This window comes from Hyperolius riggenbachi, chromosome 4 (genome assembly GCF_040937935.1).
Source record: "Hyperolius riggenbachi isolate aHypRig1 chromosome 4, aHypRig1.pri, whole genome shotgun sequence".
Classification (NCBI taxonomy): Eukaryota; Metazoa; Chordata; class Amphibia; order Anura; family Hyperoliidae; genus Hyperolius; species Hyperolius riggenbachi.
In genome coordinates, this window is record NC_090649.1 from 414,997,557 (window position 1) to 415,014,026 (window position 16,470).

The 16,470-nt window shown below is 43.3% G+C and overlaps 1 long non-coding RNA gene across 4 annotated transcripts in view; it reads right to left on the reverse strand.

Annotated features, from left to right (window-relative positions):
- The window catches only part of LOC137504253 (uncharacterized), a 144,481-nt gene that overhangs the window by 108,714 nt on the left and 19,297 nt on the right, over positions 1-16,470 (reverse strand). The window contains exon 3 of one of the 4 annotated variants that reach the window (XR_011019455.1): positions 2,732-2,774. The exons of the other annotated variants lie outside the window; for them this stretch is intronic. This is a non-coding gene — a long non-coding RNA (uncharacterized lncRNA). The remainder of the gene's footprint in view (positions 1-2,731; positions 2,775-16,470) is intronic. 4 annotated transcript variants of the gene reach the window in all.

The window sequence follows — 16,470 nt, forward strand, 5'->3', positions numbered from 1 at the left end:
GTGAAATTACATTATCAGATTTAAAATGTTTTCTCAAAAGGATGTTCCTGATGAATTTATTTACATCTAACAGAGTGTTAAAAACATCAAAATGATGCGTGGGTGAAAAAGACATACCCTTGGACAAAACTGTCAATTCAGTTTCTGTGAAGGTGGAATCAGATAGGTTAACAACATTAACCGGTGCACCAAGATGATGGCCCCTATGTTTACCTTTATTGTGTTTTAATCCTGGCCTTCTGGTTCTCTTCCTTTCCTGTTCTGGTTCGAGAATTGTTTGTGTCGTCTGGAAGAGGTGGGCCTGTTCTTTACGTTTTTTGAAGAAGGTGGTTGACCTCTCCTATCAGGTTGCACCCCCAAAGGTTCGTCTATAGCATTTGCTTGGAACTTCACATTCCTTGTGTCAGGGGGACTGACAGAGAGTTCCCTCCTTGGGTGAGTATCAGCTGCAAAATTTACTCTCCTTCTATTCCTAGACCGGGACCTGCGTGTAGTTGTAGCTGGGGATTTTGGAGGAGCTTCCCATTTGCCCCACTGATATACCAAATCCAATTTGCAATCATTAGTGTCCCTAATATATTTTAACCTCTTAGTTTCAGTAATCATGGCCTCCAGTTTAGAGATATTCTCCAACATCCTATCATGTAAATCACTGTATTGTTGCAGCGTGTCATACTTGGACAAACTCTGCGTTAATTCTGATATGTTGACTCTAATGTTCACAAGTTTACTTTCTTCATATTTGATAATAAGTCTCATCAACTTCAATGAACAGTCAGTGAGCAACATATTCCACTCAACCATGAACACATCACAATATATAGTGGTGGGGATCTTCTTAATACGTAGTCCTGGGGGAACAATGCCCTCTGCCACGTACTGTTTAAGTGTAGAGAGATCCCACCAAATCTTAGTCTCTTTGCTCATTATGTCCTCCAATTGAGAGAAGGAGGTTCTAAGGCCCACCTCCGGTTCAATATCACAAATGCCTAGATTCCTTGAAAACACTGCTGTAAATTTATTATATCTGTCCTGGTCGGAATCCAGATCTGCCATGGAGATAATGTGTTTTTCATGTTGGGGGGGATACTTAATTAAAAGTTCCTGAAGAGCAATGTCCAAGGGGTTATCTTTAAGACTGTCCATGCTGACAATATCTATGCAAGTGGGTCTGGAGTCTGGGGCTGGATTACCCCCCTGAGGCTGGTGAGTGTGTAAGTGGGGCAATGCTGATGTGTTGCCCTGCATCACTAGCAGGTTCTAAAACCTTGGAGGGCAAATCTGCAGGGGTGATAGGAAAATGCAAGGAGAGTCTTTTTACCTTCCTGGACGCCACTATACCACGGTTAAGGTCCTCCATCAAGTCCTTAACGAGGCTATGACAATGCGGACGCCCCGTACCCGGCTCATGGAGTGTGTCCGCTGATGGCTCTAATTACAAGCCCATAGTTTATAAAGTAACAGTGTTGTACCCTCCTGACATAAATATTTAAAAAGTTCAGTCCCTAAGGTAACTATTTATGTTTTTTTTTTATTGTACATTTTTTTTATTTTTTTTTTATTACAAAAAAAAAATTGGGAGTGTGGGAGGTAATGAGTTAATTTTTTGTGTAAAAGTAATTTATTTGTATGTGAAAAATGTGTAGGGTGTAGTTTTACTATTTGGCCACAAGATGGCCACAGTAACTTTTTGTTTTAATGGGGACAAAACAGAATTTCGGCATTAGCAGGAGTAGCGCTACACCTGCTAATGCCGAAATTCTGTTTTGTCCCCACGTTTATTGCCTGATGAAGCGGGCTGGGCCTGCGAAACGCGTTGCACTTTTTTGGGGTACTATTTAATAAATGTGATTGCTGCTATTCAGACAGTCTTTTTCGTGTCTGCTTTATGGAGGAAAGTCCACCACTTCCTCCCAGCAAATTTTAAAGTTTTTATCCGCTTTTATCCTGCTGGCGCCTCTGTTCTCCTACTGCAATACCATTTACTTGGCTATCCTGCTAATCCTCTGCATCTAATACTTTTATCCATAGACCCTGAACAAGCATGCAGCAGATCAGGTGTTTTTGACATTATTGTCAGAGTTGTCCAGATTAGCTGCATGCTTGTTTTTGGTGTGGTTCAGACACTACTGCAGCCAAATAGATCATCAGGGCTGCCAGGCAACGGTATTGTTTGAAAGGAAATAAATATGGCAGCCTCCATATTCGTCTCACTTCAGTTGTCCTTTAAGATTCCTTTGAAAGAAAAATATCAATTAGACTTGATTGCTTGAAAATAGTGTTTGTGTAATATATCGTGTATACCATTTTATTATTTTTTTCAAAGCCACGGTAGCGTAATGGATTTGAATCCCAGCCAGGGCGCTATCTACACTGCGTTTGTATGTTCACCCTGTGTCTTTGTTGGTTTTCCTCCAGGAACTCCAGTTTCCTCCCACATCCCAAAAACATAAAGATAAGCTAATTGGGTTCCTCCTAGACTATGATGGACTTATGGTAGGGATTAGATTGTGAGCCCCTCTGAGGGATTGTTAATAACAAGACACTATATACTTTGCAAAGCGCTGTGAAAGATGTCAGCCTGCAGAGCTTATTCTACATATAAATAAGTGGGAAACAGCCATGCTCTATATCACAGTTGTTCTCTAGTCTTGTGTATATCTTAATGAACCTTTCAGCTTATTTAGATAAGTTCATGTAATTCAAGTCAATAAACTCCCCTTGGGCTTACCTAACGGTGATAAACAAATGTAGCTGTTCCTACCTTCTGCTTCCTGTTCCGCAGCAATGGATGGAAAAGCCAAATATGGATGAATGATGACATAAAGGGTTATTTTTTTGGTGTAGATCTACTTTCAATAATAAAACAGTTCATATCCTCTTAAAGTACTAAACATTACAGCATTGTCCTAAAACAAAAGGTAATTGCAGGTCATTATCATTAACAACACTTTTTAAAGGGCAATTAGATTCCTTTCAGCCCAGCACACAACCCCTGTGGTTCTCCATAACATCACTGGATATCCTCAGTTACTGTACACAGAAAGGGCCATTTTCCACTACCAGCATTTGCGATCTGATCCCAATTGCAAGCGGATTGCAAAACGCTTGGTGCAAAAAAAGCTGATGGAAACCAAGGCGACTTGTTTCAATTAGTGCAATCCCTTTTTATAATGATTTTTCCTGGGTGCAATTGGCATCCTGACACGTGTTTTCTGTGCAATTCAGCTCCTATAATTTGTATAGAAGCGCTGAAAGATCACATAGAAATCGCACTGCTACGCGATTTTCCTTGCAATTCATCAATTCCCCGCTGTTTTTTTCTCCCCGATGCAAATTGCAAACGCGAAATAAACTGAAATTGCGCAATATATACCTGATGGATCACAGCCTGATTGTGGTGGAAATTGAAAAGAAACGCAATCGCATCCCAGCGTTTCCTAGTGGAAAATAGCCTCACTAAGGCAGGGGTCACACTTGTCTTTCAGTTTCTACACTTTGCAGAAAACTGAAAGACAAGTGTGACCCCTGACTTACAGCAGCTAATGTAATTTATAGAGAAAACTGACAAAATGCGCAAGATGTCATTTTTTTTTCTGCATGCGAAATCTGCATTAAAGTGTGACCTTGCTTATTGATTAACATGAGTTCTCAGTTGAAGTCAGTTTTTCTGTGCAGAAAACGCGTACGAAAGCCGGTAAGTGTGACCCCTGCCTAAGTGTCAGTTTCCACTAGCTGCGTTGCACCCCAAGCAAACTGCAACCAATACAAGTCAATGGCGTTGTCTCCACTGACGCAAATTTACCGCCGATGCGATGCAACGTGGGGAAATTATGGACAGCATGCTGCAGATTTCTGCAGCACACATCCGATTTCCCATTACCCCATAATGGAAAGCCGCATCCGGATACTCGGACGGGGACCTGAAGTGCCAGCGGCCAGCGGCTGGATGCAATGCATCACATCCAACCGTTAGTAAAATTAGAGCCTTAGGGCAAATACTGTGCCACAAAAAAGCTGTATGCATTCTGAAATGAATGACTCTTGAAAATTAAAGGCTATAGGTGTACTATAAATAGAGTTTTGTATGCATGCTTGGCTTAAAGGGCAAACGGAGGGAGCCCCCAGCAAGCTCATGGTGAACCAGAACTCCTAGGAGTATATAAGGGGCTACAAAGGACCAAAAAGCCTCCTTACTAAAAATGCTATGCAAAACAGAAACTTGGCTTCTTAAAATAGAAGAAATTTGTGATTATTCAGGTTGGAGTAAGTCTATGAGGTGTCCCACAATGCATGTCTGCTGAATATGCAAATTGTACTTTAATTGTCCCCGAAAGCCAAAACACACCTCCAGAACCGCTTAAATACAATGATGTGTCAGCTTGTTGATTGAACAGAGCCACAATAATCCAACATGCATACAGACTGTTTCGGATTGGTTGACCCTCATCAGTGTATGGCATGGATTATTGGGCTTGAAACAGCCAGAGTTACAGATTGCCCAGCAAGCTCATGGTGAACCAGAACTCCTAGGAGTGTGTAAGGGCCTGAAATGGAATGATTTGGATGTCTGTGTTGTTCGGTTTACTGCTTTTTTCACATTATGCAGTGCAGATGGCTGTGCATTTACAACGCAACGTACAGCAACTTCATTGCTCTCGTTTGCTCTCTGTTGTGGTGCAGATCCCATTCGCTGACAATGAATGGGTCAGCGCTGCGTTTTGACAAAAATGCATACAGCAGAACATTATCGAAGCACAATGTCACACAGCACATAAGTAAGAATGTCACACAGTGCAGCCTATGCATCTCTGATGTCCTATACACATCGCGCACAACTGCATGTATAGCGTACAACCCTACTTTTTGAGAGGAGAAAGAGAGGCACTTTAAATCCCGCCCCTGCCACACCTCTTACCACACCCCGACACACAATCACCATGCACACCACCATGCAGGGCCGGATTTACCATAAGGCACTGTAGGCATGTGCCTACAGGCGCCTGATGATGGAAAGGCAGCACACTCCCTCCTTGAGTTCCTCCCTCCTTCCCGTCCGAAGTAGAGCATACTGTAAATGAGAGGTTACTCACCCAGCTCTCAGCATTACACTGACAAGATCTCCCTTCAGTCGGGGGCACATCTTGCTACCTTATACCTGGAGGCACCTCTAGCTTTCTTAGTAATAGGTAGCCAGAGCGGTACACTAAGTATTAGGGGACACCTGTGGCTATCTACATCAGGCAGGGGAAGTAAGGGAGAAGTGACAGCGGGGCCAACCAGCACATTTGTGGTGGGTTTCATGGAGGGCAAAATGTAGGGTGCTAGAACATCTGTGCCTATAGGCTCTGGGAATGTAAATCTGGCCCTGCCACCATGCAGTAAGAATGTCACACAGTGCAGCCTATGCACTTCTTCTGATGTCCTATACGCATTGCTGAAATGCGCACAGCAACATGCAGTTTGAATAAGGCCTTAGGGCCCTACACACTAATGCACTTCTGTCTGCATCTGTCCAATCTGCAGCAACACATCAATGCTACAGTCTGGTATGTGTTGCTGGACAGCGGACAGAAGGATGCTAGTGTGCCTAAGTCCTCCCACTCTCCTAGTTCTCCATCCCAGCTGTCCTAAGCATGGGAACACCTAATGAAAATAAGGCATCACCTCTGGCTTGTTATAATGACTTCACAAATTACGCCTCATACAGAAATCCTTAAAAACAACTGATAAACGTTTTCTCTTTCAGACGTCGGATAAAAATTCAGGAAACAAAGATGGCTTAAATGAATGATCCACGACAATGCTGGGGCATTTCAATCGACTGTCATGACGGATTACATCGGCCGATAATTGTTCATAGTCAGCGGTGTGTACCGAACTATAAATGATTATATGTCACTGGTCATGCGTTCCACATCGTTTAACAATCACATCGCAATACGATTGTTCGGTATTGCAGGTGCAGTCATCTTATGTTGTTCAAGTCAAATCGGTGCAATGTGCATTTTAGGGATTGGGGGACTATCATTCATCATTTGTTTACCACAATTCTACCTTTTGGTGAGTACGTAGTTTTACACTGTGATTAGTAACAGGATGGAGAAAGTTGGGGGAGATTTATCAAAACTAATGCAAGGACCTTTGCAGAAAAAGAGGTGAAGCAGATGTCAAGATCAGGGATTCTGATTGGTTGCTCTGAGGAAATCATCCATCTTTGCTTGCACTTTGCTTTACAAATTCGCCCATGTACTGTTATTACAAACCGTCATCTGCAATAGAACTCCAGGTCACTGAAGGTGCTTTGGTAGTGGGAGAGCTTTGGTAGTGGGAGAGACCTGCACTCTCTGTGAGTGAAACCTAATAAGAACTAATAAAGGGTCCCTCTGACCCATCTAGCAACATTTGTGCATATTGAAGAAATATGCATCCACTGATGTGGGATTTCCAGTACCCTTGAAAAGTTCTGTCCTGCCTCCATTTAAAGGACAAGTAAATGGAGAGGAAAATGGAGGCTGCCATATTTATTTCCTTTTAAGCAATACCAGTTGACTGGCTATCATGCTGACCATCTGCCTCTAATAATTTTAGCCCTAGACCCTGAACAAGCATGCACCACATCAGGTGTTTCTGACATTATCGTCAGATCTGACAAGATTATCTGCATGCTTGTTTCTGGTGTTATTTAGACACTGCTGCAGCCAAATTGAGCAACAGGGCTGCCAGGAAACTGGTATTGTTTAAAAAGAAATAAATATGGCAGCCCCCATATTCTTCTCACGTCAGTTGTCCTTTAAAGTGGATTTGAGATAAACTTTTACTCATAGCATAATTGTGTTCATTTCATATAGGTTATAGGGCATTCCTCAAGCCAAATACTTTTTTCGTTTTGTTTTAATACTCTAATTCCCTATAAACTCAACTAGCCTCGCCCACAGCTCCTTTTGTGCCTTGGCACTGTAGCTCAGTCTGGGCAGGAGAAGGAGGAGGAGGTTACTAGCCATTGATTTCAGAAGCAGAGGGGAGGAGAGGGGACTGAATTTACACACAGGCAAGCTGATAGCATCTCCAGCCCTTAGCCTGTGACAATGTGACAAACAGAACATGGCTGCCCTCATTGTATCACAGGAATAAATAATCATAAACTTTTGAAGCTGTTTGCAGCTAGATATGCAGTGTAAACTATCTAAACTTTGGAAAGGATATATAGACAAGTTACTTGTTATAGTTAGTTTTTCATCTCGGATCCGCTTTAATGCTGGGTATACATGGCTCGATTTTGCTACTCGATTCTCTCGCTCAGTCGATTCCCTGCTTGATTCCGTAGCTGAGTCCCTTATCTTCCGCTCGTTTTTCTTATCTTTTTCCATTGTCCTCAATGCAGAAATGATCGGGCGGGAGATCGGACATGTCGGAAATGATCTATCGAGCCATCTAAATGGCTTAGAATTGAGCCATGTATTTCCAGCATAAGGGGGTATCACATCTAGGTGAACTGGTGATCCATTTTCCAGGTCATTGACCATACACTGTATGTCAACTGGATTAGCTGTGTTGATGTTAGATTATTTCTTTTTCATGAATTGTCTAGATATGCATTTCATTCCAGCTTGTGTGAAGCTATTTCCATCACCACCAACAGATAATGACTCTGAGCAATTAAAAATCATTATTTAATAATGATCCTCATTGAATTGAGTCTTCCAACTGTAGTTTGCCAGGTTTTTTTCCCCCTCAACCCCCAGAGAGACATTAATGAACAATCTTTTCCTGCTATTTGAACACACTGTCTGAAGTCACTTTTAGTGAACGGCTGAAATGATGATGGGGATATTATCTAATTCTGTCCATACAGGCTGATGACAGAATGATAATGCCTAACTTCATAATCTGCCTTCTTAAAACAGAAGGTATTTGCGATAAATCAGCTTTAAAGAGAAACTGTAAACAAGAATTGAACTACAACCCAATTAGGAGCTGAAACCCCCTTTCCCATGAGAATTCTATTCCTTTTCTCAAACGGATCATTAGGTGGCTCTGTATGGCTGATATTGTGGTGAAACCCCTCCCACAGTGTGATGTCAGCGCCTCACAGCTCTGAGGTCCTGACTTCACACTGTGGGAGCCTTGTTGCATTGTGGGAAATAGCAGCTGTTTACAACTGCCAAAAAAAAAAAACAAGCAGCATCTCCTTCCACTGACATCACCTGCCAGCACTAAAAATGTCACCATGTGATAAATGTCTGAATGTAAATCAGGGAGAGGAAAGATTTTACAACGAGCAAATACGGACTAAATCATTTATACATAATTATTGTAAAAAAGCAATTTTTAATTACATTATTTTCACTGGAGTTCCTCTTTAATAAGTGAGCTACTGTGGTTTCCAATGATGCATAACTCCTGAATATGTAAATTATCTCTTTATGCCCCTGAGGCAAGCTTACCTCTAGAACCCATGGTGTATAGCAAGCCTAGAGCTTATACATTTTACAGAGCAATCACATCAACCTAATGGGATAGGGCTAATAGAGATGATTTGGATATTCAGGAGTGATGCATCATGGGAATCCTCTACTTGCTTTACTAAAACAATGATCACAATCACAAATATCTTGTTTTAGGAAGGCAAATTATACTGAGCATTGCTTTTTAGTAAGAGGGCTTTTCGGTTTCTTTTAGGGCCTTTTCACACGGCCAGCTGACAAGCAGTGAAGTCACCGCCTGTCAGCTACTTTTCTGCACCAGCCAGGTGCTTGTTAGCGCTCGGTACTGGCGCTGTACAGGCGCCCCACCGCGGAGTGAGATCTGAGCGATGCAGCAGCCATGCTCAGGCTCGACATGTTTGGGTTCTTCGCCGTCCAGTAACACCACCGCTTGTCAACACTTGACACACGTGGTGTTACAACCGCTGCAAATCGGCTGCATTTAAATTGCACCAGAATTCAGGGGCGTAACTTGAAATCACTGGGTCCCCCTGCAAAAATTTGGATGCACAACCCCCCTCCTCCCCCCCCCCTCGCTTACGGCTGTTTTGGAGGGGTTGGAGGGAGAGCATGGGCACACATCGGCGGGGAGGGGGGACAGTCCCCCGCACTCACCTGGAGCTCTCCTCAGCCCTCCCCTCCAGCATCTATTAGTGGCAGCAGAGTGGGCAGGAGGTCCCATCTCTAAGTGCCTCATGCTACTTCCTGTTTAAACAGGAAGTAGCATCAGTCACTTAGAGAGACGAACCTCTGGCAGTGGAACGCATGAAGGTATGCGTTCCTGCCTGCCGCCTGATGCTGGAGGGGATAGCCCGAGGTGAGGAACAGGGGAGGACTGTCCCCCCTCCCCGGCAATGTGTGCCCATGCTCTCATCTCATGCTGTGACCCCTCCGGCCCCTAAAAAACATCCCTGAGTAAGCCCTAGAGGATCCCCGGGCCCCACCGTGGGGGCCGGGGCTGCAGCCTCTATTGTTACGCCACTGCCAGAATTGCACTGACAACAAATGTTATCAGCATGCCACGTTGACGTTATAGCACATACTTTACTGTGCCAGTATCCAAAATCAAGTCCAAAATTTTTTTTCCCTTTTATCAAGGCATGTGGTTAAAGGGGGACTCTGTGCGCCCCCCCCCCCCCGAAACAAGTGTTGTACTTGATTGTGGATACTGGCACAATAAAGTGTGTGCTATAACTTTAACGTGGTGTGCTGATAACATTTATTGTTGCATTTTGAACTAGTGGTACTGCCTAAACCACCACATTATCAAGCACCCAGTGACATTGATGGTGTGCCGACTTTACCTGAGGATTTACAGAATTGCACTGGCAGGTGGCAGAAGGGAGGCTAAACTGCTCAGCAAACGTGTAGTTCAGCCATCCATCTGAAAGGGCTCCAAGTCCCAAAATACTTTCCTAGTGGTTCTAGGTCCTCTGACACACGGAAACCAGGGTTCAAATCTTGGTCAGTAAGCCAGCACCCATTCAGTAGGATACCTTGGGCAAGACTCCCTAACACTGCTACTGCCTATAGAGCTCGCCCTAATGGCTGCAGCTCTGGCACTTTGAGTCCGCCAGGAGAAAAGCGCAATATAAATGATGTTATCTGTCTAGTCTTGTCTAGGTCACTATGAACTATCTGGGTATTCTGTAGTACTGGTCCAAGCCCTATCCCATAGCGCCACACCAATCCCTGCTATGCACTGGTGATGAGGACTAGAAAGTCCAAATCAGATTGTATGCATGTTAGGTTGGTGTGATTCTGTAACAAATGATAAGGGAAAGGCTTGTTGTACACCAGCGGTTCTGGATGTAAGCCTGGCTGCAGGGGCATAAAGAGGTGATTTGCACATTCATGAGTGATGCATCATGGGAAACCACAGATGCTTGCGGAAAGCTGAATTATCACAAATACTTTCTGTAAGAAGATGGCAAATGATAGTAGAAGGCCTTTTGGTCTCGTTTAGCCCTTTATACTGACTAATTTGAGCCACCACTTGCCTCGGTACTCTCTGATCTGATCCCTCCACACGCAATATGACGGTCGTGTGTAGCAGTCACCATCCTGTACAGCGCACATCGATATCTGTCTGTGTATGGTCACAAGTCACGCTGTCACATAATCACCCAGTGTGTAGGTAGTTTTAGTCACCTGCTTTAAATAAATACTGTCAACCGCTCTAGCCTACCCCTGCATTGGGTGCTTATAAAAGCATGTGTCAGATGAGGCACAATATATGCAATGCACACATCAAACAAAGCAAAAAAAAATCAACCCTTCAACTATCTTGCATATGTTGGAAATCACTGACAGTGAGCTCCAATTAACAGCAGCCGCAGAAGAAAAGGCTGTTTCCCATAAAGCAGCATCCAGAGAGGAGAGGAGGGAAAGGGATCAGAAAATGTGGCAAAACTGAGAAAATGACAGTGCTGGCTGTTGATTTATTGCAGAAGCCCCTGGTCATTTCCATATATTGAAATGCGCCCAAGCGGCCAGTCAGTCAATTTCCTTTGAGCTGCTGCTGCCCATGGTCTGCCCATGTGACTCATCTGACTCCCCCCTTCCCTCTCTATTCTGCATCCCTGGCTTTGATCAAGACAAAAACATATTAGAGATATGAGCAGGCAATCAATGTCATAGGTATTGTAGGCGATACAAGCGCCTGCTCTCCTTTTTTTTAGTTTGTAATCGCAGGAAGGCAACCGGACTAATGAAGTGCGTTGCTCTGAGCCCCTTACATATCTCCTTTTCCTTATTTAATATCTCATTATGTACATTTGTGACAGCGCAGAGCCTTAAAAAGCGGATTAATCTTATAGCCTGCATCCGTCCTGTTTGATCAAGTTTCTCAGAGATTGATAACCGCTACCCGCTCCTTATCCAGCTTGGCATAAATGCGGAAAAGCAAAACAAAAAAAATAAACACGCTTGCACGCATTATACTAGCAAAGCGTTATACGTAAATATTGCGGTTTCCCCATTTTCCCTGAGTAATGGGAGTCCAGTAGTGTCATGTGATGTGTGCCTAGGTGTTTTTTTTTTTTTTACACCTCTCAGAAACACACGAAAGGAAATAGATGGAGGTGAATGAAATATCAAATCGCAAGGCTGCATGTAGATTTATGATTGCATAAGAGGTTTTATCATTTCCATATATTGAAATGTGCTGTCCTTTCCAGTCTCCCCAGCCCTTGGAGGAGATGAGAAGGCTTGATTCCGCCCGTGATCAATGTACGAAGCAAAGAAGAAGGAGTAAAGAAGGGGAAGGGAAAAAAAAAAAAAACAGGCTGGCACCAGATGGAGCAGGGTCTAGTGAAAGGTCAAGGTTAGCTCAGGCTGCTATTGAATCGGCTGCAGCCTCACAGATAGATGTCTGCCTCGGAGGCACCCACTGGGGCTTCTCAAAATCAAATCTAATAGAAAAGGCAGTCACAGAATGAAATCGCTTCATCTGAATGCTAAAATTGTTATTAGGCTACATTAGAGACAAATCAGACACGTGATGATGAAAAAAAAAAAAAAAAAGAGAGAGAGAGTGAGAGAGGAGCTCACTTGGCACTTTCTGCTTGAAATCAAAGCTAGGATGGCTGCTGTTGCCAACCATAAAAGGTGTATAGGGTCCATGTATCAAAATGCAAATCTGCACAGAGGAGTATCGTATGCACAGATGTACGTTCATTTTGAAAATGACTCTCGAAAACCTTTTCTACTTCATTAGATGCCATCGGCGGCGTGAATGTTCCATTTGCGTCGTTGTCGTCGCTGTTCTCAGTGGCTGAGTGCAGGTGAAACGCGTTGCAGGTGAATGGATGACGGTATATTCATGTGTGCATATTTAGGCACATTGTTTAGAGGCATGAAAGATGCGCAGAGCCGCCGCCACCGCGGTCTCGTTTCGCCGTGTTCTACGACGTCTGGGAAGGAATGAAACAAACGGTGGATGCCGTGTATTGATCTGAAACTTGAAAGAGAAAACAAACACGGAAAAAAACCAACAAGCAGGGTATATGCCGAGTTCATTTAGCTAATCACTCTCACACTGGCTGCGTTGTTATGCCGGCATGCTATAAAATGCAAGGCAGGCCCGTCTTGCCATATGCGGACAAATAAATTAGCCTTAGGTGAAGGAGCACTGCCCAGATTCCATCATGCTTTATAATGAAGGTGTCATAAGCTGGCCAGGCAAAAGATGATCTTTTATGGATCGTATTGGAGGAAAAAAAATAAAAAGTACGTCCTTCTGAAATGACCACGGTGTGCTGTAATGGCAAGGCTGGAATATGCAATCCTTTTCTATTTCTCTGAATGGTTTTTACACCTATAATTAAAACCCACTTCAAGGATAATTTATTTTTACATGACTGCCCCACCACCCACATCCTACCAGTGCCATAATAGAAAAATGCCTGTAAATAACTCTTGCAGGCTGTGCAGAGTGCGGTCATGTGACCATTGGCCGCCCCCTCTTCCAGGCCCTGGACTTTCAGGGGGGGGGGGGGGGGGGCGCATCGCAACCAGTGGCTAGCTTTTTAAGAAGACAATAAACCCTATCCGTGTCTATGTTGCTGTTGTGATAGATTTCTTTCAATGACACTTATTATCCTGTAAAGCGACTGAATAATCATGGCATCGTGGTGCAATAGCAATTTTCACTGTTCACACTGCTCTTGTTTTGACGCAGTTAACGAGCGTTCACACGTTTATGCTTTGCATTTGAATTGGAACTAAGTAATTGGTACATCGCAAGAAAATCACATCACTTTGCCATTTTCTCACGCTCCAGTAATGACCTAAAGGGCACTGAGCCCCCAGGAAACAATTTTCTTTTAATGAACTTCCCGCTCAGGATAGGAAACCCCCTCAGTGTAGGTAGTTACTGGGATCCCCATATAGGTTGCCAGAAATTGCCCCCCCCCCCTCAGTATAGTTACACCCCCAGCAATCGAAGTCTGAGGTAACTTCCTTATTATAGGTAGCCAGAGGATGCACCGTATAGGTAGACAGACATAGCTCCCAAGTATAGGTGGTCAGAAATAACCCACCTTAACCACTTCACCCCAAAGCGGTTTTTAACCTAACGGACAAGAGCGATTTTCACCTTTCAGTGCTCATCCCTTTCATTTGCCAATAGCTTTATCACTACTAATCACAATGAAATGATCTATATCTTGTTTTTTTCACCACCAATTAGGCTTTTTGGGGTTGATATTTGTTTTCAGTAATTACTTTATTTTCTATGCATTTTAAAGGAAATAACAAGGAAAAAAATGAAAAAATACACTATTTCTCCAATTTGCCCCTAGTACAAAGTATGGTGACAATATATTATTTGGAAATAAAGTTTTTTGTTTTTTTTCACTAATCTCACGTGCATTCGCAATGTCTGACTTATAAAAACATCCTGGAGCCGTTAAGAGGCTCTAGCAGGACGTTTTTATAAGTCTGCTTGTCACTAAGTGGTTAATATAGGTAGCCAAAGGGGCAGGGCCGGTTTAAGCAACAATGGGGCCCCAGGGCAAAATAAACCTGGGGGGCCCCCCCAACATATACCCCGGAACAAAAATCGGCATTAAGAGACCTTTTTTGCAGCTGGTATAGTCAGGGTGTGAAGCCCCAATCGGTCGGAGCTCCACATTCTGGCTATTCCAGCCTGCATGGGGGACAAGGGGTTACAAAGTTTCAGGAGGGGGGACCCCACAATTTTTTTTTTAAATTCCCACACTCTAAACATAAAAAAAAAAAAAATTAGGAAAATAGGAAAACATGCCAGGGATCTTCATACAGCCATATTGCGGCTGTATAGCGATCCCTGGCCAAAGCGCTGCTGCTGCGTATAGACCCCCTGGAAACCCCGTCAGGAAATTTATTGCGCTTTCGTTTGATGCATGTAAAATTACACTACCGTTAGGTTTGCTACTAAAAGTGACATTTACCGCATTTAAAAGTATACTTTTTTTCCTTTGAAACTTTAAAATCGATTTTCTCAAAAACTATAAGGTCTTTTTGAAAAATAGTTTTTTCCTCTTATTCCTGATGATCTCCTTAACATACCCTGCAAATTTAGGGTTTCTAGCATTTAAGGTGGATTTGCTATTAACCATTAAAGTCGGCAGGTTTTTAAATGTGTTTTTTTTCCTTTGAAACTTTAAAATCGATTTTCTCAAAAACTATAAGGCCGATTTTGAAATTTTTTTTTCCTCTTGTAGCCACTGGGGGCCCCTACAAGCTCCGGGGCCCTGGGGCAGCTGCCTCCTTTGCCTTAATGGTAGCGCCAGCCCTGCAAAGGGGCCCCAAATAGATAGCTAGATGTAGCTTCTTCTATTATAGGGACACTCCTAGCATAATTAGTCAGTTACTCCCCTCAATATACTTAGTCTTAACATGACATAACGTGACAAGAGAGGGCGCTATAGTCATGCATAAGAGATGCCTGGAGACTGTAGCTCACTGGTGGAATCTGGAGAGGAGAGTTGCTTCTCTTAGGCTACACTGCCACTACTCTGCACCTAAGGGGCCCACCATGAGGCCTGCTGCTGGCCATGCACACAGGGGTGCTGGGACATGCACATATAGCTAATAAGGCTGCTATGGTAATCCCTACACACATTGCACATAATGCATGAAAATAAGCAGACCCACTGCACGGAACAAGAAGAAAAACACAGAAAAGCACAAATGCCCAAATTCCCCAGAATCCATCTGAACGGCTTCTTACATCTCCCTAGCTTTTATTTTATTAGTTATTTTATTAGTTAAACATTCCTGAGCCCTTTTATAGTAGGTATCAGTAGAGCACAAGTCAACCTAGGCAGGTGCCTGGGGTCTAGTGGGTGTCAAGGGCCCCCACCAGCCACCTTCTCTTGCCCTTTTCCATTTCAGCTTCCAAAAAGGACCATATGAGGTCCCAAACCTATTACCTTGCCTAGGGCTCCCATTTCTTCTTATTCCATCTCTGGGTATCAGCAATGTCTGCCTCATCCCCTCTCCCATGTGACTATGATCAGGTGCAGTATTGGTGCTGAGATCAGAAGCAGACATTGTGGGGGAGGGGTGTGTACACACATTTACTACCTAGAAGCATGGGCATTATTGGGACCTACTATCCCCCCTGGAATGTGTTAATAAATGAAACTGACAACAGACAGGTGTAAGGCTGTTGGATAGGCAGCCTTACTTTTATTTGGTAAATGTTTTTCTCTGTTCAGGACTGGCTTATAGTCATCTGTACCAGTGTATGATTGCGCTATAGCCAAATCGTTAGTGATTTCTGCAGGTCCCTTTGTGTAGCGGGTCACATTCATTTACATTTCCTGCAAATTCTGACTATCAATCACAAGAGTAGTGAGGATTTTCAATGAACATGAATGAGGATCACCACTGTTGTAAAATCCCTCGGAGCTTCGTACGCCCATAAAATATGTATGTATTTCAGCAAACATAATGTACATAATGTCACGTTCATTAATGCTTATTTAACCTAAATCATACCTCTGTCTGGAAATAATGATTTGCCTCTTAAAACTAATTTTTGGTTATGGCATGATGCCTGCACTCCAAGGGTTAATAAATTTAGAATTAACAGATAATTCCGCCTTGATATCGCTGCTGTAGATAATTTAGCATGCAGACCTGGCTTTGTGAAGGATGACAGTCAGCTCACAGATGCAGAGGAGATTAAACAGCCTCCCCCATTCAGTCTGACTTACTAAAGGTGGCCACTAACGATACAATTTGCCATAACGATCGTTTACAAAAGATTATTCGCTTGGAAATGATCATTTGGGACCACTAAAGGACAAAAATCTGCTAACCAATCCAATCAGATGAATGAAATTGATCATATTTTCGGATAGATCCTGTCAATCTGATTGGATAGGTTAGGAGATTTTTGTCCCTTAACCTCCTTGGCGGTAGCCCCGTGTTGAGAAATTGAGAAAGGGCATGTAGCCCGAAACGTCGTGCTTTTTTGTCTGCTGTATAACCG